The sequence below is a fragment of the Vigna unguiculata genome, chromosome 10 (genome assembly GCF_037176805.1).
Source record: "Vigna unguiculata cultivar grain cowpea cultivar isolate G323 ecotype 2 chromosome 10, ASM3717680v1, whole genome shotgun sequence".
In the NCBI taxonomy this organism is placed as follows: domain Eukaryota; kingdom Viridiplantae; phylum Streptophyta; class Magnoliopsida; order Fabales; family Fabaceae; genus Vigna; species Vigna unguiculata.
In genome coordinates, this window is record NC_140801.1 from 35,230,183 (window position 1) to 35,254,380 (window position 24,198).

The following is a 24,198-nucleotide window of genomic DNA, read 5'->3' on the forward strand; positions in this document are numbered from 1 at the left end:
TTAAAATAATTCAATTTGTATTTAGTTTTTGGCAATTGTCACGTGTTTTTATTGAAATAAAAAAACTTAAATAATGATTTGGTCGTAGTATTCTTTCAGTTTTTTCGATTTAGTCATTTTTTTTCTGTTCAATTTAGTTCTAATATTCGTCAATTTTATTTAATTTGGTCATTTTCGCTAACACCGTTAGAATAGTTAACGAATTGTGGATAGTAACTGCTACGTGTCATTTTGTGATTTTTTTAATTTTTTTAAATTTTTAATTCTTTTAAAAAAAATTAAATTTTTATTTAAGAAAAATGTCAATGTGTCAAGCTTATAACATGGTCATTTTGTGATTTTTTTTCTAATTTTTTTATTACTTAATTTTTTTTTTAAAATTTAAAATTTTTTTATTTAAAAAAATGTCCACGTGTCAAGCCAATATCATGTCACGTGTCAGGGTCAATTTTTTTATATTTAACTAATATACTAACCCGTGCGTACGCACGATGCGTATTTGTTTTATTTTGTATATTAAAATAATAAAATAGTTAAAATATTATGTAATGAAATATTATGAAAATTAAGTTATATTGTTGTAAATGTTGTTATTAAAGTAATAAAATAGTAAATCCAAGTGATGCAATAATAATTTCAATTTTAAATATAATAAATAGAATTTATATCACAATATAATAAAGTTAATTGATTTTACGAAATGATTATAATAGCCTATGATCCGTGCGAACATTTTTTTTTGTTTTTTTTTTTTATTTTAAATTTTTTTAGAATAATAATATAATTATTATTATATTTATTTAACAATTAAAAATACTAATAATAATATTAATATAAATTATAAATTATACAAATTTTAAAAGATTAAAACTCTATTTAGAAAAATTATTTAGTATAACAACGTTTTCTATAATTAAAAAAAAAAAAGCACACTTATAATAATAACACCACTATGAATAGTAATAATAATAATAATAAAAATAATAATGATACATGTAACACCCCATTTAATTAATAGTGTAATTAAAGAAGTGTCACACTAGGATAATATCGTAGCGCAGTCCTGGAGTTTAAACCCATTCCTTACAACGTAAGGCATACCACGGTGCCACAAGAAAAACCAGATATAAAGTTAAAAGGAATCTAAGAGATCACAAGTCAAACAGAATACATGGGTCGTGGCCCTAAGAAAAGCCCAACAAAAAAAGAAATAAAACATCAGTTCCAGCCCAAATGGACTATGCAGCGGAGTCACCGGTGGTGCTGGTGAGGAGCCTGAACTAGAGGGCGTGTTGCTGCCCTAGCAAGGATGGGACAATCCTTCTCAAAGTGGCCTTCCTTGCCATAATTGTTGCATCTGCGGTAGCCCTCCATGCGTGGGCAAGCGCTCCTCAGGTGAGGACCTCCACATATATAGCACTGGACTCGACCCTGCTGGGGAGGAAGAACCCTAGACCCTTGAGATTGGTGGTGAGGTCTGTCATACGGTCTCCTCCACTCCTCATGTCTGGGTTTGGACCCAGATGGTCCTCCAATCCTCAGAGACTGTTGAGGCCTCTGACTCTGCACTTCGTTCTTCATCTTCTCCATTACCCTGGCCTTCTCCACCAGAGCGGCAAAATCCTTGATGGACAAGGGTGCTACCATCAAGCGAATGTCGCCGTAGAGTCCATTTTCAAACTTGCGACATCTCCACTCCTCGTCGAGTGGCAAGGTGTAGAAACGACTGAGATGCTTGAACTTCTCAGCATATTCAGCTACTGACTTCCCTCCCTGTGTGAGCTGGAGGAATTCCACCTCCTTGGCGTATCTGACGTTGTCGGGGAAATACTCTGAGAGGAACTTTCCCTGGAAGGCCTCCCAAGTCGCAGGCTCTCCTCTCTCCTCCATGATGGACTTCATGCTCATCCACCAATGTTCAACTTCCCCCGTCAGCATGTAGACGGAAAAGGCCAACCTGTTATATGCTGGGCACATCTTCGCATCGAAGATTCTCTCCAGATCCTTCAGCCACTAATCGGCTGCATATGGACTAGTTTTCCCGTTGAACTTCATAGGATGGTGTTTTAGGAAGTCTTCCAGACTCCACAACCTGACTAGCAGTCGTGGCTCTAGGCAAAACATAGGGGCAGTCGCCCTGTTCTCCTCCAACTGGTAGAGTGCCTCCATGTGCTGCCGATGGGCATCCTCAGCAGCTGCCCTAGCAGCCTCCATCTTCTGCATCACAAGTTGTTGCTGCTCAAGCGACGCTGCCTGTCGCTGCATGGATGCTTCGTGCTGTTGCATCATCACAGTGCTTTGTTGCGTCATGGCAGCCACCATCGCCTCTATTGCCCTGGCGATATTGGCCACGTCACCCTGAGATGATTGCGAAGTCCTACGAGGAGGTGCCATAGTTCACTGGCACACAGAAAATCACTTGGTTAGGCTCGAATAAGGCAAGAATTTAACTAAGAACACTCAGAAGACACAGAGATAGCTAAGCGGACATCCAAGTCCACAGACTTAAGGAATGACCGCTCTGATACCATAAAAGTAACACCCCATTTAATTAATAGCGTAATTAAAGAAGCATCACACTGGGATAATATCATAGTGCAGTCCTGGAGTTTAAACCCACTCCTTACAACGTAAGGCACACCACGGTGCCATAACAAAAACCAGATATAAAGTTAAAAGGAATCTAAGAGATCACAAGTCTAACAAAATACATGCACCGTGGCCCTAAGAAAAGCCCAACAAAAAAAGAAATAAAACATCAGCTCCAGCCCAGATGGACTATGCAGCGGAGTCACTGTTCCCCTGTTGACCGCGAGAACCTCTCGCTTCTGCCTACATCAATAATTTGATGATCATCGCAAAAGAGAAGAACCACACACAAATCAATCAAACAAGCAAAGGGTAAGCTAGAGCCAAAATCGTTTCATCAATGAAATCAGATACATATTCACAGTCCATTATACATACATCACACAAGCATGTTACGACCTCCCAAGCAATACACTACGACTCGACTCGACTCATCCGGATACATATAACCTGGTCGGATTCAGCGGATGCTTCCACTTGTGGTGGATACCTCTGTTCACCCCCGAGCTGCTCACCCCCGAGCTATGTGTTACAAGTGTTATAATGAATCAATTTTCCCTCACCACAAGGTTAGTCCCTAATGAATTTCGGGCCTCCTGCTACTCTCACCATAGGAGTTAGTCCGCTCTAGGGGAGACTAACTGACTCCTTAGAGTGTCAGGATGCAACCTTACCTTGAATCCTTATCTAGTTATACAGATGAGGCACCACCATGGACACCCACTAACAAGGGCCATGGGATTACGTCCCGACCACTGAAGCACGACCCTGGGAATCCCACCTAGAGATCCCAAGGACCTACGCACTGACACAGACCAAACTTTCTTAATCAATCAAACAGATTCGGCATACATACACATAATATATGTACATATACGTCTCATACAATTTCTCATAATTCACCTCTTTCGTACTCCCAACCAAACCATGCCAACTCATTATTCTCTAACCCAGAATATGGAACTTTGTCTCATATCATTACCATGCCATATCGATACCAACTTCTTTCATGTTTCATGTCGAACTCATGTCAAACTCATCATCTCAATTTCATGAACCATCTCATACATATATCATACTCACATCATATTAAAACGTATAAATCATAACTCTCACACCATCCCATTCATAAAAGTCATTCAGTTCATATTCTTAAAGGTAATAACCATCCAAGCACATAATCGACACTTTAAATCAAGGAAAACTTCAAGGCCAGCCACCTTCTTGCCCATCTTCTCGCTCAGGCAGCAGGATCTCGCCCAGGCGAGGAGGACCCTCGCTCAGGCGAGCTTCCCTCTCCTAGGCGAGAGCTTGACTTTCTGTACAGGGACTTTGCGCGCGTTCTCGCTCAGGCGAGACTCTCCTCGCCTAAGCGAGACGTCGCTTGCTCAAAAACTACACTGGGTCACCTGGGCGACCATTCGAGGAAAAGACTTAGGCGAGCCTCTGTTAATCTCGCCTAGGCGAGACTAGCTTGCTCGAGCGAGTTTATCAGTGGCCGCCACTGTTTTCACCTGTTACAGACTCGAATGCACATCCAAACAACAATCCCATCATATCACACATTCATAGCAACAGGCAAACGCGAACAATCACCAACCGCATAAAATGACAGACTCGCACCAAACAAATAGAAGGGTTCTAGCTTCCCTTACCTGGAAAACAAGCTAGCAACTGGATCCTTGGGTACCAACAGTGGACGTAACAGCTCCTAAAATGGATTAGCGAGCTGGAAAACAATGGAAGCAGATTAAAACGAGCTCCCTGACTGACTCTAGTTGTAACCACGAAGAAGGAACTAAAGTACAGGTTAGAACAGACTTACGTAAAGCGGAAGTCTCGTTGGAGTTCACTTGGAGGGGTTGACAGCTAACCCTAGCAGACTCTGCAATGGAAAGGTGGCAGTGTTTAGGTTTAGCTGGCAAAATGAGGCTGAAAGAGAACCCTAACAGCTTTAGGGCTTTTGCACCCTATGGGCCAGCCCTTAGGCCCAAAAGATTAAGACCAACCCTTACACATTATGGTAGAAAAGAGAAACTGATTTTAATGGGCCTTACAATACCAATAATAATAATAATATTTATGCTATAAATATTAATATTAATGCTAACATTAAGCCAAATGTCAAATATAATAATCTATAATTATATATAAAGATATACATTAACAACAAAACAAATAAAAATGACAAGTAATTGAAATACGATCCCGTAGTAATTTAATTTAAGATGTGTGTCTAACTATAGTAATAATAATAATAACAATAATACCATTATAATAATATCTCGTAGTGATAAAAAATAATAATAATACAATAACTACATATATGAAGAGATATACATTTGTTGTGTCCTCTTTTGTTTATACAATTTTATTCTCTTAATTTTTAGTTGTTAAATTAAAATAAATAATAAAAAATATTTTTCCATTTTATCATTTTAATAATTTTAGTAACTATTTTTTTTAATTCAAATAATTACACATATTTAAAAATAAAATGAACAACAAAATAAATAAAAAATACAAGTAATTGAGATATAATCATGTAGTAAATAAATATAAAATGTGTGCTTAACTATAATAATAATAATAATAATAATAATAATAATAATAATAATAATAATAATAATAATAACAACAACAACAACAACAATAATAATAGATAATAATAATAACATGATAATAATATCGCGTAGTGATAATAATAAAAATAATAATAATACAACAACTACAAATATAAAGAGATAAACATCTTTGGTGTCCTTTTTTGTTTTTTCAATTTTATCCTCTTAATTGTTATATTTTAAACTTAAATAATTATTTAAAATAAAAAATTATTTTTCAGTTTTATTATTTTACTAATTTTAGTAACTATTTTTTTGAATTGAAATAAGGATTAAATATGTTTTTGGTCCCTTAACTTTTAGTGAATTTTGAAATTAGTCTATTTCGAAACTTTGGACCAATTTAGTCCTTCATCTTTCGAAATACGTGGGTTTAGTCCTTTTAATCAAATTTTTGTAGGTTTATTTGATGTTTCGTACACATTTAAGGATTGTATTTGAATTGTTTATACTATTTGACACATTTTTCCTTTAATGTTAGGTTAAATACTATTATGAAACGTGTTTGAAATGTCAAATAAACTTAATTAAATTTGATTAAAAGGACTAAATTCATGTATTTCGAGAGATGAAGGACTAAATTGGCCAAAAGTTTCGAAATAGTGTAACACCCCGTTTAATTAAGTACGTGAAATTATAGGAATGTCACAGTAAAGATAACATAAAAACGCAGTCTGGGATCAACTCCATACAACCCATGGCATACCACGATGCCTAAAAGAAACTAGAGGAAAAGTTAACCAGAGTGCATAAACTAAGGACGAACAGATACATAGGTCGCAACCCTAAAAGAACTCATACAGGAATAACAACCAGTCCACACACGGACTATGTAGCAGAATCTCCACTTCCTTGCTGACTCCTGGAACCTCGCCCATCTGCTCCCATCAATTAAATTGATGATCATCGCAAGAAAGAAATACCACATAAAGGACAACCATACAACAAACAGGGTAAGCTAGAGCCAACACATTTTCATCATACAGTCAAATACAGTATCATCATCCCATATCCATATAACAACCAAGCATGTCATGACTCTTCATTCAATACACTACGACTCAACTCGACTCATCCGGATACGTATAACTTGGTCGGATTCAGCGGATGCTTGTACTTGTGATGGATACCCCTGCTTGACCCTGAGCTGCTCATCTCCGAGCTATGTGTTACAAGTGTTACGATGAATCAGATCTCCCTCACCACAAGGTTAGCCCTTAATGAATTTCAGGCCTCCTGCTACTCTCACCACAGGAGTCAGTCCACTCTAAGTGAGACTAACTGGCCCCTTAGAGTGTCAGGATGCAGTCCTTACCTTAAATCCTTACCTAGTTATACAGATGGGGCACCACCATGGACACCCACTAACAGGGGCCATGGAATTACGTCCCGACCACTGAAGCGCGACCCAGAGGTCTCACCTAGAGACCCCAAGGAATTTATACGCTGACACGGACCAACATTCATCGCTCAGCAATAAAAGAACATAAAATCATATTTACATTTCCATACCAATCCCTGAGATTAATTCCTCATACGCATCATATTTCGAATCCATACCTCTGATCATCACCACCCCATGAATCTAGGGCCTCATCTCATATCAACCACGTGTTCCTTTAGTTCCAAACCACTCATTCATTTCACATGCCAATATCATACCCAACCCGTCATACGCAATTCATGAATCATGCCAAACATACCTCATGCTCCATTATATACATATCACTCATCATACAATCATACTCAACCAAAACAGATCATTCAGGAACAATTAGACATCCAATCACAGCACTGTCTCGCCCAGCACCTCGCTCAGGCTGAGGGGTCTCGCTCGAAAGAGACAGTCTCGCTCAGGCGAGCCCCCCCTCTACTTAGGCGAGGACACAAGAACAGGAGCATGAGCAATGCGGGATCTCGCTTAGGCGAGATCCCTCTCGCCTGGGCGAGTTGCCTGCTCGCTCAAAAGCCACAATGGGTTGCCTGGGCGACCATTCGTGGAGAAAAAGGCTTAGGCCAGCCTCTGTTAATCTCGCCTAGGCGAGACTAGCTCGCTTGGGCGAGTTTATCAGTGCCCGCCACTGTTTTCACCTGCAACAGACGCAAATACGTACCACAAGCAACAATCCCACCGTATCATACATCCATATTAACAGGCAAACACAAGGAGATCACCAACCACATAAAATAGCAGACTCGTACCAAACAAACTGAAGGGTCCTAGCTTCCCTTACCGGGAAATGGGTTTGCACGGGACCTCTACACTGAAACAAGGAGCGCAGCAGCTCTAGAACCCGACTCGCAAACTGGAACAGCAAGTTAAACGAGTCATTATAGAGTTTCCCACTGTGACTACAAAACTACACTAGACAGAGGCGATAAGTGAAAGAGTACTTACGTGAGCAGAATAATGGCCAAGATGGAACGTGAATCGGAAGAACGTCGGAACCCTAGCAGAGGTAGAAGACGGCTGCGGCTCTAATGCAAGGATAACGATTTTTCTGAAATGCCAAGAAGTGAAGGGTTTAGGGCAGACCCTAAGACTTTATCTGTTGGGCCGGCCTTAGGCCCACTTACAAAGGCAGCCCACTAACTTTTAGGGCAGAAAAAAATAAAAAGGGGGCTTTACATTCTCCCCAACAAGAAAATTTTCGACCTCGAAAATAAAGACTCACCAGGTAAATAGATGTGGATGTGATTTTCTCATGTCCTCCTCTAACTCCTAAGTCGAGTCACCCGTCCTCCGTTCCCAGATGACTTTAACAAGACTGACGGTCTTTCCACGACGTTCCTCAACCTTGCTATCCTCAAGAGCGATGGGTGGTACTTCCACTGTGAGATCCTCCCTGATATGTATATCCTCAGCTTCCAACACGTGGGCCGGATCGAATACATACTTCCTCAGCTGCGACACATGAAACACTGGATGAAGGTTTGCCAACTACGGGGGCAAAGCTATCTCATAGGTCACTGACCCAATTCTCCTCGTGATCTGATATGGGCCAAGAAACTTGGGCGAAAGCTTCCTTGAGCGGAGAGCCCTTCCCACGCCCGTGGTTCTGGTCACCCTCAAGAATACATGATCTCCTGCTGCAAACTCCAAAGGTCTCCTCCTACGATCTGCATAGGCCTTCTGCCTACTCTGAGAAGCCAGCATCCTATCTCTCACCATCCTCACCTTCTCGGTGGTCTGCTCTAACAACTCTGGTCCAACCAATACTGCCTCTCCATCCTGATACTAGCAAAGAGGAGTCCTACACCTCCTGCCATAAAGAGCCTCGTATGGCGCCATGCCAATGCTCGCGTGAAAGCTATTGTTGTAGGTAAACTCGATCAAGGGTAATACCTCATCCCACGCTCCCAGGTGGTCCAGTATGCATGTCCTTAACAAATCCTCTAATGACTGGATCGTCCTCTCAGACTGACCATCGGTCTGAGGGTGATAAGCTGAACTCATGGTAAGCTTGCTACCCATAGCACCCTGCAACGTCTGCCAAAACCGGGATGTGAACCGTGGGTCTCTGTCGAAAACTATGCTTGAGGGCACCCCATGAAGTCTTACTATCTCCCTAATGTAAAACTGGGCCAACTTGGCCATAGACATTCTCAAGTTCATCGCCAAGAAGTGTGCGCTCTTGGTTAGTCGATCTACTTTCACCCAAATGGTGTCATGTCCCCTAAAAGTCCGTGGAAGATGAGTCACAAAGTCCATGGAGATGCTGTCCCATTTCCACACTGGTATCTCTAAAGGCTGCAGAATTCTCCCGGGTCTCTGGTGCTGCACCTTCGCCTTCTGACAAGTCAGACAGGCGAATACAAACTGTGCCACATCCTTCTTCATCCCCTGTCATCAGAAAGTTTCCTTGAGGTCCTGCTACATCTTAGTCATGCCAGGATGCAAGCTAAGATGACTCTTGTGTCCTTCCTCAAGGATTAACTTTCTCACCTCCGCATCATCAGGTACGCATACCCTACCCTGAAACCGCAGTATACCATCATCACCCAGAGAAAAATCTCTAGCCTCATCTGACCCAACCTGTTCTCTAACTCTGTTCAGACCAGCATCCAACAACTGCCTCTCTTTAATCGAGTCCAAGAAGTCACTAGATATAATGAGGGTACTACTCCTAATGGACTCGGACCCCAACTCCACCTGTAGTCTCATGTCTCTGAACTTCTCTAGTAGTTCCACCTCTTTAATCATGAGATGTGCCGTGTGTACCGTCTTCCTACTCAGAGCATCTGCCACCACATTTGCCTTCCCCGGATGATATAGGAGCTCAAAGTCATAGTCCTTTAGGAATTCCATCCATCTCCTCTGCCTCATGTTCAGCTCCTTCTGATCAAACAAGTACTTTAAACTCTTGTGGTCGTTGAACACCCGAAACTGAGCACCATAAAGATAGTGTCTCCAGATCTTCAAGGCAAAAACTATAGCCGCCAACTCCAGGTCATGAGTGGGATAGTTACGCTCATGTATCTTAAGCTGCCTCGAAGCATATGCCACAATCTTCTTCTCCTACATCAAAACAAATCCAAGTCCAAGATGAGAGGCGTCACAAAAGATCTCAAAAGGCTTCGCCACGTTTGGGATCACTAGTATCGGGGCACTGGTCAGTCTCCCCTTTAGTTCCTGGAAACTCTCCTCACACTTATCCGTCCAGGTGAAGGGTTGGTCCTTCCGAGTAAGCAAGGTCAAAGGTGCCACTATCTTGGAGAATCCCTCTATGAACCTCCTGTAGTATCCTGCTAATCCCACAAAGCTCCTGATCTCTGTGGCTGATTTAGGACTTTCCCATTTTACCACTGCCTCGACCTTCGTTGGATCCACTGCAATCCCCTGGACTGATATCACATGCCCTAAGAATTGTACTTCATCCATCCAGAACTCACACTTGGACAACTTGGCATACAGCTGCTTCTCTCTCAAAACACCAAGCACCAACCTCAGGTGTTCTGCATGTTCCTCCTGAGTCCTGGAGTAGATAAGGATGTCGTCTATGAAGACCACGACAAACTTATCTAGGAAAGCCCGGAAGATCCTGTTCATATAGTCCATGAACACCGCTGGCGCGTTGGTCACGCCAAACGGCATAACCACGTACTCATAGTGGCCATACCTCGACCTGAAGGCTGTCTTCTGTACATCATCAGCCTTTACCAAAATCTGATGATAACCCGATCGCAGATCTATCTTCGAGAACACTGATGACCCATGCAACTGATCCATCAAGTCATCAATTCTCGGCAGCGGATACTTATTCTTGATCGTCATCTTGTTCAGTTGCCTGTAGTCCACACATAGACGCGAACTCCCGTCCTTCTTCTTCACCAACAACACTGGTGCTCCCCAAGGCGAAGTGCTGGGTCGGATGAACTATTTCTCCATCAGATCTTCTATCTGTTTCTTAAGCTCTACCAATTCTACCGGAGCCATGCGATATGGGGCCATCGAGATCGGGCCTGTTCCTGGGACTAGATCAATCGAGAACTCCACCTCTCTACTAGGAGGCAACCCTGGTACCTCCTCCGGAAACACATCCACAAAATCTTGGACGATTGGTATCACATACGTCGTCTCTCCTCTCTCCACCTCCATATGTGTGAAGATCATGTAGCACTGCGCACCGTCCTGTAGTTCCCTCATAACACCCTGGGAAGACATCAACTCAGGCTCCGCTGAGTCGGGAAACAACAATTTCTTCTCCCGACAATCTATCAGAATGCGATTGGCAAAGAGCCAATCCATTCTTAGGATCACCTCCAACTCCTGTAGAGGTAGGCAGATTAAGTTCACTCTATACCTGCGCCCCTCTACCTATACTGGAAGCCTAGCACACAAGGACGACGTCCTGACCAAACCCGACGCCGGAGTAGACATCGCAAGCTCACACTGCAGCTCGCGCACCGGCAGACCCAACCGTTCCACACATGCATTTGACACAAAAGAGTGTGTCGCTTCAGAATCATATAGCACACAACATCTCATCCCATAAATTACACAATAACCCATAACAAGGTTACCTGAACCTGCAGCCTCAGCTCCGGTCATGGCATAGACTCTGCCCGTCGCCTGAGGCCTGTTGCCTCTATCTCTCCCCTGATGCTGATGGGGTGTCTAAACTGGAGGGCGTGTCGCCGCCCTGGCAAGGTTGGGACAATCCCTCCCAAAGTGGCCTTCCTTGCCACAGTTGTTGCACCTACGGTAACCCTCCCTACGTGGACACGCATACCTCGGGTGGGGTCCTCCACATGTGTAACACCGAACTCGGCCCTGCTGAGGAGAAAAGCTCCTAGACTCTTGAGGCTGATGGTATGGTCTATCATACGGTCTCCTCCGCTTCTCATGTCTGGACCTGGACCCAGATGGTCCACCGACCCTCTGTGGCAGCTATGGCTGCTGTGGGCGCTGGCCTTCCACCTCGTGCTTCATCTTCTCCATCACCCTGGCCTTCTCTACCAGAGCGGCAAAATCCTTGATGGACAAGGGAGCCACCATCAAGCGGATATCACCGCGAAGACCGTTCTCAAACTTACGGCATCGCCACTCCTCATCGAGTGGCAGGGTGTAGAAACAGTTGAGGTGTTTGAACCTCTCAGCATACTCCGTCACTGTCTTCCTCCCTGGGTCAACTGGAGGAACTCCACCTCCTTGGCGTACCGGATGCTGTCAGGAAAGTACTCGGATAGGAATCTCTCCCTGAAAGTCTCCCATGACATTGGCTCATCCCTCTCCTCCAGGATGGATCTAGTGTTGCTCCACCAATGCTCCGCCTCTCCCGTGAGCATATAAACCGAGAACGCCAACCTGTTCTCTGCAGGGCACATCTTGGCGTCGTAGATGCGCTCTAGGTCCTTCAGCCACTGGTCTGCGGCATCAGGACTGGTCTTCCCATCAAACTTCTCCGGGTGGTGTTTCAGAAAGTCCTCCAGGCTCCACTCCCTGACCGTAGGTCGTGGTTCCGGCCAAACACAAGGGCAGCCGCCCTGTTCTCCTCCAGCTAGCGGAGGGCCTCCATATGTTGCCGATGAGCATCCTCAGCAGCTACCCTTGCAGCCTCCATCTGCTGCATCACTGCCTGCTGCTGCTCCAGCGACGCCGCCTGTCGCTGCATGGATGCCTCATGCTGCTGCATCATCGCAGCACTCTGCTGCGCCATAGCTGCTACCATCGCCTCTATGGCCCTGGCGATATCGGGTGCGTCCCCCTGGGATGATTGTGAAGTCCTACGAGGAGGTGCCATAGTCCACTGGCACACAGAAAATCACTTGGTTAGGCTCGATAAAGACAAGAATTTTAACTGAACACTCAGAGACACACAGAGAAAGCTAAGCGGACAACCCAATTCCACAGACCTAAGGAATGACCGCTCTGATACCATAAATGTAACACCCCGTTTAATTAAGTACGTGAAATTAAAGGAATGTCACAGTAAAGATAACATAAAAACGCGGTTTGGGATCAACTCCATACAACCCATGGCATACCACGATGCCTAAAAGAAACTAGAGGAAAAGTTAACCAGAGTGCATAAACTAAGGACGAACAGATACATGGGTCGCAACCCTAAAAGAACTCATACAGGAATAACAACCAGTCCACACATGGACTATGCAGCAAAATCTCCACTTCCTTGCTGACTCCTGGAACCTCGCCCATCTGCTCCCATCAATTAAATTGATGATCATCGCAAGAAAGAAGTACCACATACAAGACAATCATACAACAAACAGGGTAAGCTAGAGCCAACACATTTTCATCATACAGTCAAATACAGTATCATCATCCCATATCCATATAACAACCAAGCATGTCATGACTCTTCATTCAATACACTACAACTCGACTCGACTCATCCGGATACGTATAACTTGGTCAGATTCAGCGGATGCTTGTACTTGTGGTGGATACCCCTGCTCGACCCTGAGCTGCTCATCTCCGAGCGATGTGTTACAAGTGTTACGATGAATCAGATCTCCCTCACCACAAGGTTAGCCCTTAATGAATTTCAGGCCTCCTGCTACTCTCACCACAGGAGTCAGTCCACTCTAAGTGAGACTAACTGGCCCCTTAGAGTGTCAGGATGCAGTCCTTACCTTGACTCCTTACCTAGTTATACAGATGGGGCACCACCATGGACACCCACTAACAGGGTCCATGGAATTATGTCCCGACCACTGAAGCGCGACCCCAGATGTCTCACCTAGAGACCCCAAGGAATTTATACGCTGACACGGACCAACATTCATCGCTCAACAATAAAAGAACATAAAATCATATTTACATTTCCATACCAACCCCTGAGATTAATTCCTCATACGCATCATATTTCGAATCCATACCTCTGATCATCACCACCCCATGAATCTAGGGCCTCATCTCATATCAACCACGTGTTCCTTTAGTTCCAAACCACTCATTCATTTCACATGCCAATATCATACCCAATCCGTCATACGCAATTCATGAATTATGCCAAACATACCTCATGCTCCATTATATACATATCACTCATCATACAATCATACTCAACCAAAACAGATCATTTAGGAACAAACAGACATCCAATCACAGCACTGTCACGCCCAGCACCTCGCTCAGGCTGAGGGGTCTCGCTCGAGCGAGACAGTCTCGCTCGAGCGAGACAGTCTCGCTCGAGCGAGACAGTCTCGCTCAGGCGAGCCCCCCCTCTGCTTAGGCGAGGACACAAGAACAGGAGCATGAGCAACGCGGGATCTCGCTTAGGCGAGATCCCTCTCGCCTGGGCGAGTTGCCTGCTCGCTCAAAAGCCACAGTGGGTCCCCTGGGCGACCATTCATGGAGAAAAAGGCTTAGGCGAGCCTCTATTAATCTCGCCTAGGCGAGACTAGCTCGCTTGGGCGAGTTTATCAGTGCCCGCCACTGTTTTCACCTGCAACAGACACAAATACGTACCACAAGCAACAATCCCACCGTATCATACATCCATATTAACAGGCAAACACAAGGAGATCACCAACCACATAAAATAGCAGACTCGTACCAAACAAACTGAAGGGTCCTAGCTTCCCTTACCGGGAAATGGGTTTGCACGGGACCTCTACATTGAAACAAGGAGCGCAGCAGCTCTAGAACCCGACTCGCAAACTGGAACAACAAGTTAAACGAGTCATTATAGAGTTTCCCACTGTGACTACGAAACTACACTAGACAGAGGCGATAAGTGAAAGAGTACTTACGTGAGCAGAATAATGGCCAAGATGGAACGTGAATCGGAAGAACGTCGGAACCCTAGCAGAGGTAGAAGACGGTTGCGGCTCTAATGCAAGGATAACGATTTTTCTGAAATGCCAAGAAGTGAAGGGTTTAAGGCAAACCCTAAGACTTTATCTGTTGGGCCGGCCTTAGGCCCACTTACAAGGGCAACCCACTAACTTTTAGGGCAGAAAAAAATAAAAAGGGGGCCTTACAAATAGACTAATTCCAAAAGTCACTAGAAGTTAAGGGACCAAAAACATATTTAACCCTTGATATAATTATTCAAATGTAAAGATAAATAAACAACAAAACAAATAAAAGGATCAAGTAATTGAAACATGATTCATAGATAGTAAGTAAAAGTAAAATGTGTATGTAACCATAATAATAAAAAAAAACAACAACAATAATGATAACTATTATAATAATTATAGTTCTAATTAATAATAATAGTAGTAATAATAATAATAATTATTATAATAATAATAGTAATATAATAATAGAAATAAATATAGTTAATAATGAAAATAATAATACTTATAGTTGGTAGTAATACTCATCATAATAATTATAGTTGATAACAACAATTATAGTTAATAATAAAAATTAAAATTAGAGCTGATAATAATAATAATAATAATAATAATAATAATAATAATAATTAGAGTTATAATTGATAATAATACAATAATATAAAAATTGTTATGAATTAATGATTGTCCATTGATTTGATACATTTACTCATATGATTCATTACTCTTTATGTAAATATTTGTATTAACTAAGTTGATTTGTTTCCTTTATGGATTACATGTTGTATTTATATACAGATGATGTGCTCCTTTATTCTCTATTCTCTATTGTTTCTTCTCTTCTCTATTATTTATTATTCTCTATGTTATTCGCTTTATTTCATAACACGTTATCAGCACGATGCTCCAACCAATTGAGGACTAGTGGAAGTTGTTTCTCTCTAACGATAGTGCTCTGCGTGTCTCAATCCAGGATCTTTCTAATCCTTTCTCAATTTATAATTTTACCTTATATTCTTCCTCTTGTGATAAGAATTGTTTGACTTTATCAATTTCCATCTCCGTCTTATTATTTATTTTTATTATGACGGTGATTATTATTAATATTATTATTATTATTATTATTAATATTATTATTAATATTATTATTTTATGTGTTAGTTCTAAACACGCAAAATGTTGCAAAATTTGGATTTGTGACCTTTGATATTGCAAGGAAGAATTCCTTATATTGGATTTTAAATGTTGAAATACATTTAGATGCAATGGATATTGGGATACCATTAAATAAAGAAATAAAGCATCTAAGCAACTAATTTGCTCATGCGACAAAAATATTGTGAAAAAGGATTCACAAATATTATGAATTTATTTCATGCCTATGTATGGCTGGCTGGACAAAGCAATAAAGCTGTTGATGAAAAATCATGAGATCCGCCTAATCTGCTCCATTCCCAGAAGTGAATGCAGCAATCAATATTATGAATTTATTTCATGCCTTTGTATGGCTGAACAAAGCAATGAGCTTTTGATAGAAAATCATAAAATCTGTCCAAATTGGTTTTGCTCCATTCCTAGAAGTGAATGCAGCAACATTTGATTTATATTTTCATGATCGTGATCATGATCTTGATTTTAGACATGGTTATAAAGAAAATTTTAAAGTCACATTTTGTCACCAGAAGTGGCACAATAATGTGAAAAAAGGAAAAGGAAAATGTGAAAATATTGACAAAAAGATGAAAGTATATATTATCATTACGGTGGTAAAGGCCATTTGAGTTGTATTTATTGTACACCAAAGCATCTTACAAATAATGAGAAGAACATGGAAACACATTTTGCTTGTGAAGATGGTGATTCTGATTATGGCCATATGGATGCTACTCATCTTGATATTGTTATTTTCTTTGCTAAAGCAAATGGAAGCATTGATCACCTCATTGATTATGAGAGTGTTAAAAAAATCTCATATTGATATTTATGTTTATATGAAAAACGAATGTTTGCACTAGTACCAAAAGATATGTGTCTTATTGATAGTGCAACAACTTATACAATTCTCAAGAGTAATAAATTTTTCTCTTGTTTGATAATGTGAGACATCAATGTCAATATTATTTATAGCACTACAAATATATTTGAAGACTCTAAAATAGCTATTATACTTCTACCAAGAAGTTGAATAGAAACTTATTAAGTTTCAATGATATTTGTCTAAATGGATATTATATTGAGACAAACAATGAAAAAAATATGAGATATCTTTATATCTCTATGATTGAGTTGAAAAAGAAAGTGTATTGAAGAAATTATCAACATTCTCTTATAGTTTGTACAACAAGTTTATTAGTACAATTGAAATGCATGTCATGGTAAACTAGAAATATACAAATAAAAATGATTTCCTTGTTTGACATGATCAATTATTATGATGCGAAAAAAAAAGGTTGAAAAACTCATGTGGACACGTTTGAAGCGTCGTAGACCTATTGGTTCCAAAGATAAAAACTCTTGAATGAGAAAGGGAGCTAATATGAAAAATGACCTAATCGAAAAGGTTGAAATCCCAAAAAAGATTCATTTGACATAATTAATGGTTCGGTTCCAGAAGAACCTCAGGTACCTTAAATGGTTGAAAATAATGAGATCTCAATAAATTATGTCATGAATCATATAATATGGAACCAAAATTAAGTCAACATTGATGAAACTTATACATATAATATAACGATGAATGTTATGAATGACAATGAGCATCAATAACCAATGATCATTGAAGATTGTCGACAAAGACATGATTGGCCAAAATGAAAATATGCAAAGAAGCATAATTGCTTGCTAAATGAAAATTTTTTGGACCTATAGTTCGCACACCTGAAGGTGTGAAACCCGTTGGGTACATATGGATTTTTGCGCAAAAATCAAATAAAGAATGATGAGATACAAAGTACAATTGGTTGCTCAAGGTTGTTCACAAAACCTTGTATTGATTTGTGAAAAAACATATTCACTATTATTGGATGCAACAACATTGCAATATTCGATTATCCTAATTGCATAACAAGGTTTGCATTTACATCTAATGGATTATGTTACAGCCTATTCGTACGGTTCTTTTGAGAATCATATTTATATGAAAATCCCTGAAGGATTTTATTTGCCTAACAATGCAAATTTTAAAGAGGATTATTCAGTAAAATTGAATAAGTCCCTTTATGGATTGAAACAATCAAGACGTATGTGGTATAATCGTGTTAGTGAGTACTTGTTAAAGGAAGGGTATAAAAATGACCCTATTTCTCCTTGTATTTATATGAAAAAATTCGAGAATGAATTTTCCATAATTATTGTTTATGTAAATGACATATACATCGTTGAAACTCTTAATGAGCTTACAAAGGCAATTGATTGCTTAAAGAAAGGATTTGAGATGAAAGATCTTGAAAAAATAATTTTTTTTTTAGATTACAAATTGAGTATTTAAACAAAGATGTTTTTATACATCAAGAGGCTTATATAATTAAGGTGTGTAAAATGTTCTAAATGGACAAGTCACATTCATTATGCACTCTAATAGTTGTGAGGTCGTTAGATGTTGATAAATGCTCTTCTTAGACCTCAAGAAAATGATGAAGATCTTCTTGGTCCAGAAGCACCATATCTTAATGTCATAGAAACACTAATGTATCTTGCTAATTATACTCAATATGATATTGCATTTGCTGTAAATTTGTTAAGCAAGATATATTTCTTCAACTACAAGAAGAAAATAATTTGGAGTAAAACAATGGTTGATCACAACAAGATGTTTGTTCACATGTGGTAGTATTATGATGGTATCATGATGGTATATGAAACAAACCATAATAGCAACATCGTCTAATCATACAAAATTACGAGAAAAAATGTGAATATGTTTGGTTAAGGTCTATAATTCAACATGTGCAAGAAACTTGTGACTATCCCCAACAAAGATGGAATCAACAACCATATATGAAGACAATAATGTATTGTTCAATTGGTTCAATTGAAAGGATGATATAGATATCCAAAAATTCATTCATATGAAAATATGACAGGTCTATTTGTAAAGTTTTTGCCAAGAAGAACTTTTGAGCAAATGACTCACAAGTTTGAACTCTGTCACCTTGATGATGTAAGTTTATATGAGGGGGAGAAATAGAATATGTGATGAACAATATTGTATTAAAGAATACAGAATGTTGTACTCTTTTTCCTTCACTAGGTTTTTTTTTTATCCCAAAGGGTTTTTCCTAGTAAGGTTTTAATGAGGCACATTCTTTTATATCAATGGACACTCAAGGGGGAGTGTTATGAATTAATGATTGTCCATTGATTTGATACATTTACTCATATGATTGATACTCATATGATTCATTACTCTTTATGTAAATATTTGTATTAACTAAGTTGATTTGTTTCATTTATGGATTACATGTTGTATTTATATACAGATGATGTGCTCCCTTAGTCTCTATTCTCTATTGTTTCTTCTCTTCTCTATTATTTATTATTCTCTATGTTATTCGCTTTATTTCATAACAAAAATAAAATAATAAATATCATGAAAATTAGGTTATATTGTTGTAAATGTTATTATTAATGAAATTAAGTTGTAAAATCAGTTTGAAATATAATAAATAAAATTAATATCACAATATGGTGCAATTAATTGAATTTACAAATAATTATAATAGTATATGACACGTGTGTGCACGCACGTTTTTTTATTTATTTCAAATATATTTAGAATAATAATATAATTGTTATTATATTTATTTAACCATTAAAAATAATAATAATATTAATAATATAAATTATAAATTATAAAATTTTTAAAAGATTAAAAATATATTTAGCAAAAGTATTTTGTGTAATAACGTTTTTTATAATTAAAAACAACACTTATACTAATAACATCACTGTGAATAGTAATAATAATAACAATAATAATAATAATAATAATAATAATAATAATAATAATAATAATAATAATGATACTAATAATAACAAGCAAATGATAATAATAATAATGTTTATGCTATAAATATTAATGTCAATGCAAATATCAAGGCTAATGTTGACATACTAATAATCTATAATTATATATATGTTATGAAATAAAGTGAATAACAAAAAAAATAATAGATAATAGAGAAGAGAAGAAACAATAGAGAATACAGAATAAGAGAATAGGGAGCAACTCATCTGTATATTATTATTGATAGGAAGAGTCCTATTTATAGATACAACATGTAATCCATAAAGGAAACAAATCAACTTAGTTAATACAAATATTTACATAAAGAGTAATGTATCATATGAGTATCAATCATATGAGTAAATGTATCAAATCAATGGACAATCATTAATTCATAACACTCCACCGAGTGTCCATTGATGAAAAGAATGTGCCTCGTTAAAACCTTACTAGGAAAAACCATTTAGGATAAAAAACCTAGTGAAGGAAAAATAGTACAACATTATGTATTCTTTAATACAATATTGTTCATCACATATTCTATTTCTCCCCCTCATGTAAACGTACATAATTAAGGTGACGGAGTCCGAACTTGTGAATCATTTGTTCAAAAGTTCTTCTTGGCAAAAACTTCATAAATAGGCTTGCCATATTTTCACATGAATGAATTTTTGGATATTTATATCATCATTTCAATTGAACAATACACTATTGTTTTCATATATGGTTGTTGATTCCATCTTTGTCGGGGATAGTCACAAGTTTCTTGCAGATGTTGAATTATAGACCTTGGCCAAACATATCCACAACTTTCCTCGTAATTTTGTATGATCAGACGATATTGCTACTATGGTTTGTTTCATATAACTTCATGAAACCGTTATGCTACCACATGTAAATAAACATCTTGTTTGTGATCAACCATTGTGACATTGTGAGAATATGTAAAATAACATGCATATACATAACCCATTGGTTTGAATCTGAATCATTTGGTTGGAATAAGCTCATATTCGTAGCACAAAAGTAACGAAGTATATGTTTTACTCCAAACCATTTTCTTCTTGTAGTTGAAGAACTATATCTTGCTTAACAAATTTACAACAAATGCAATATTAGATCGAGTATAATTAGCAAGATACATTAGTGTTTCTGTGACACTAATATATGGTGCTTCTGGACCAAGAAGATCTTCATCATTTTCTTGAGGTCTAAGAAGAGTCTTTATCAACATCTAACGACCTCACAACTATTAGAGTTCATAATGGACATGACTTGTCCATTTAGAACATTTTAAGCACCTTAATTATATAAGCCTCTTGACTTATGAAAACACCTTTATTTAAATACTCAATTTCTAATTTCAAATAAGACTTTGCCCTTCAAAGATCATTCATCTCAAATTATTTCTTTGAGTAATCAATTGTCGTTGTGAGCTCATTAGGAGTTCCAACGATGTTTATGTCATCTACATAAAAAATAATTATGGAAAATTCATTTTTGGATCCTTTCATATAAATACAAAAACAAATAGGATAATTTCTATATCCTTCTTTTAATAAGTATTCAGTAAGACCATTATGCCACACACGTCCTAATTGCTTTAATCAATAAAAGAGCATGTTCAATTTTATTGAATAGCCTTCTTTAGAATTTGTCTTGTTGGGCAAATAAAAACCTTCAAGGATTTTCATATAAATATGATTCTCAAAAGAACCGTACGAATAGGTTGTAACATCATTCATTAGATGTAAATGCAAACCTTGTTGTACAACTAGGATAATCGAATATTGCAATGTTGTTGCATCCAATACTAGTGAATATGTTTTTTCACAAATCAATACAAGGTTTTGTGAACAACCTTGAGCAACCAATTGTGCTTTGTATCTAACAATTTCATCAGTCTTGTTTTGATTTTTGTGCAAAAATCCATATGTACCCAAAGTGTTTCACAACTTCAGGTGTGCATGTTAGAATTAATTGACGAATTAATTCTATTAGTGACTCATTTGAAATATTATGATGGGCCTAATTATGATTTAATAAAATATAAAGACTTATTGGTTATTATTATGGGAAGTGATAATAAAAAAAATAAAGATAAGATAAAATAAAAACCAACTTGATGAACGTTGGTTTATAAAAAAAAGGAATTGGGATTCTGTCTCTGGCCATAAGGTTCTTTTCACAGTAACTCATCAAGAACGTGTGAGAAGAGAAAGAAAGGCAAAGAGATAGATTGGGAAATGATGATTGAAGAGCACACAGGATTATATATTGAAGAACACATATTCACAGGATCTCTCATGGATAAAGGTTAGTGCTCTATTATGTTTTATCATGTGAGAATCATAAATCTTAAAGATCCTTAATTAGTTTTACATGTGGTATCAGAGCAAGATTGTAGGATTTATGATTCTCCTTTTTATGAACCCTAATTAAAATTTTAAGGGTTATTTAAGTTTTTTGCAACTTTAAAAGTTGAATGCGAATGCCATGGTTGAAAATGAGAATTGTTTCCTGGTTGCTGAAACTGAATCCCATTGTGCTGCCATTAATCGGAATTGTTTGCCTATTTTTACTGTAACGTGTCTTATTTTTTTGGCATTGAATAAAAGAAAAAGAAAAAAACCCGTTACGTGTGAAGTTACATGTGAACGTGCACCATGTGAAGTTACATTCCGCTACTGTTACTTCTTTATTTTAATTCAAGATTTTAGATGACGTGAAGTGAATAATGATGCATCATGTTTGATTGGTTAATAAATGTAATCAGAAGGTTTTCACATTGTCTACATCATATTTGCACCGTGCGATTATTTCGTTTGGTTTACAATTGAAATCGAATTAGTGGGTTTTGTTAAATTATGTTAATTTATTTATTAAGATTAATGTGTAATATTTTTATTAGTTTATGTCACTAATAGAATTAATATTAATTATTTTATTTATATAAATACTTAATAATTTTATTTTAATTTGCAATAATATTTATGTTTGTTATTGTTATTAATAATGATGCTATATAAAGTTTATAGCAATTAAATGTGTATTTATTTATTTAAAATTAAGTATGATAAATTTTGTTAGTGACCAACGTGGCCAAAATTTTAAAGTTTATGTGATTTCAAATTAATAATGTTTTTTATTTCAATTACACATAGTATGGATGCTAATTTATGAATAATTAAATTTATGGGTTAATTGAAATTCATTAATTATAAGGCATTTCAGGATCGTCCAAAGGTTGATTAATTGTTCTTAAAATTAATGAGCATGATTGTAGATAATTTTGTATGCGTCACTAGTTTTATTTATATACCCAAAGGTAGTAGGTGATTTTAGTTGATGCATATTTTAATTATCAATAATGTTATAATATGATTAGCATCATTATGCTTATGTTTGTTTATTATTGGATCTCCCAAAGGAGAACATTAGTATGCATAGAATGATTGTTTATATCTGAATCTGTTTTTATGTTTAGTTTTATGAGTCAAAGCATTAATGTTAGGCATGTGTTAATTGCAGTCTCTGTTCCGGTATCTTTACACTCGCATGCTTCGTCTGTTCCAGTCTTTAATGGGTTGAATTTCCCTGACTGGAGTGAGCAAGTCCAATTTCACTTAGGTGTGTTGGATCTTGATCTAGCTTTTCAAGTTGAAAAGCTGGCTGCTATCACGGATGCTAGTAGCAATGAAGAGAAAGCCCATTACAAAGCTTGGGCAAGATCAAACAGACTTAGCTTAATGTTTATGAGAAAGAATGCAAAGATTAGTAAAGAATGAAATCCTTCCGGATTTAGATTTTACTGATCTGAATGTGTGTGTGGATTCTATTAAAGGCAAACAAACTAAATACACAAAGAAAGGAGCCACGAGAAGCACTCAGCTTTTTGAAATCATACACACCGATACATGTGGTCCGTTTGATGTAAATTCTTTCAATAAAGAGAAGTACTTCATCACATTTATTGATGATTTTTCGTGTTATAGACATGTCTATCTACTGCATGAGAAATCTCAATCAGTAAATGTCTTGGAAGTTTATATAAATTAAGTGGAAAGGCAATTAGACAGAAAGGTGAAAATCGTAAGGTCTGATAGAGGTGGTGAGTATTATGGAAGATATGATGAAAGTGAACAACACCCTGGTCCGTTCGCTAAGTTCCTTGAGAAACGTGGTATTTGTGCTTAATACACAATGTCAGGCACACCACAACAAAATGGTGTATCAGAAAGGCGTAATCAAACCTTAATGGATATGGTTAGGAGTATGTTAAGTAATTCATGTTTACCTGTATCATTGTGGATGTATGCTTTAAAGACTGCAATGTATTTGTTGAACAGGGTTCCTAGTAAAGTTGTTCAAAAGACTCCTTTTGAGTTATGGACGAATAGGAAACCTAGTTTGAGACACCTGTATGTTTGGGGTTGTCAGGCAGAAGTAAGAATATACAATCCGCAAGAAAAGAAACTGGATGAAAGAACAATCAGTGGATTTTTCATTGGTTATCTGGAAAAATCAAAAGGGTATATGTTTTACTGTCCTACCCATAGTACAAGAATCGTTGAAACTGGAAATGCTCAATTCATTGAGAATGGTGAAACCAGTGGGAGTGAAGCTTCACGAAATGTGGAGATTAAGGAAGTTAGAGTACAAGTTCCTATAACTAGTACTTCTTTATCAAGAGTTGTTGTTCCACATGTT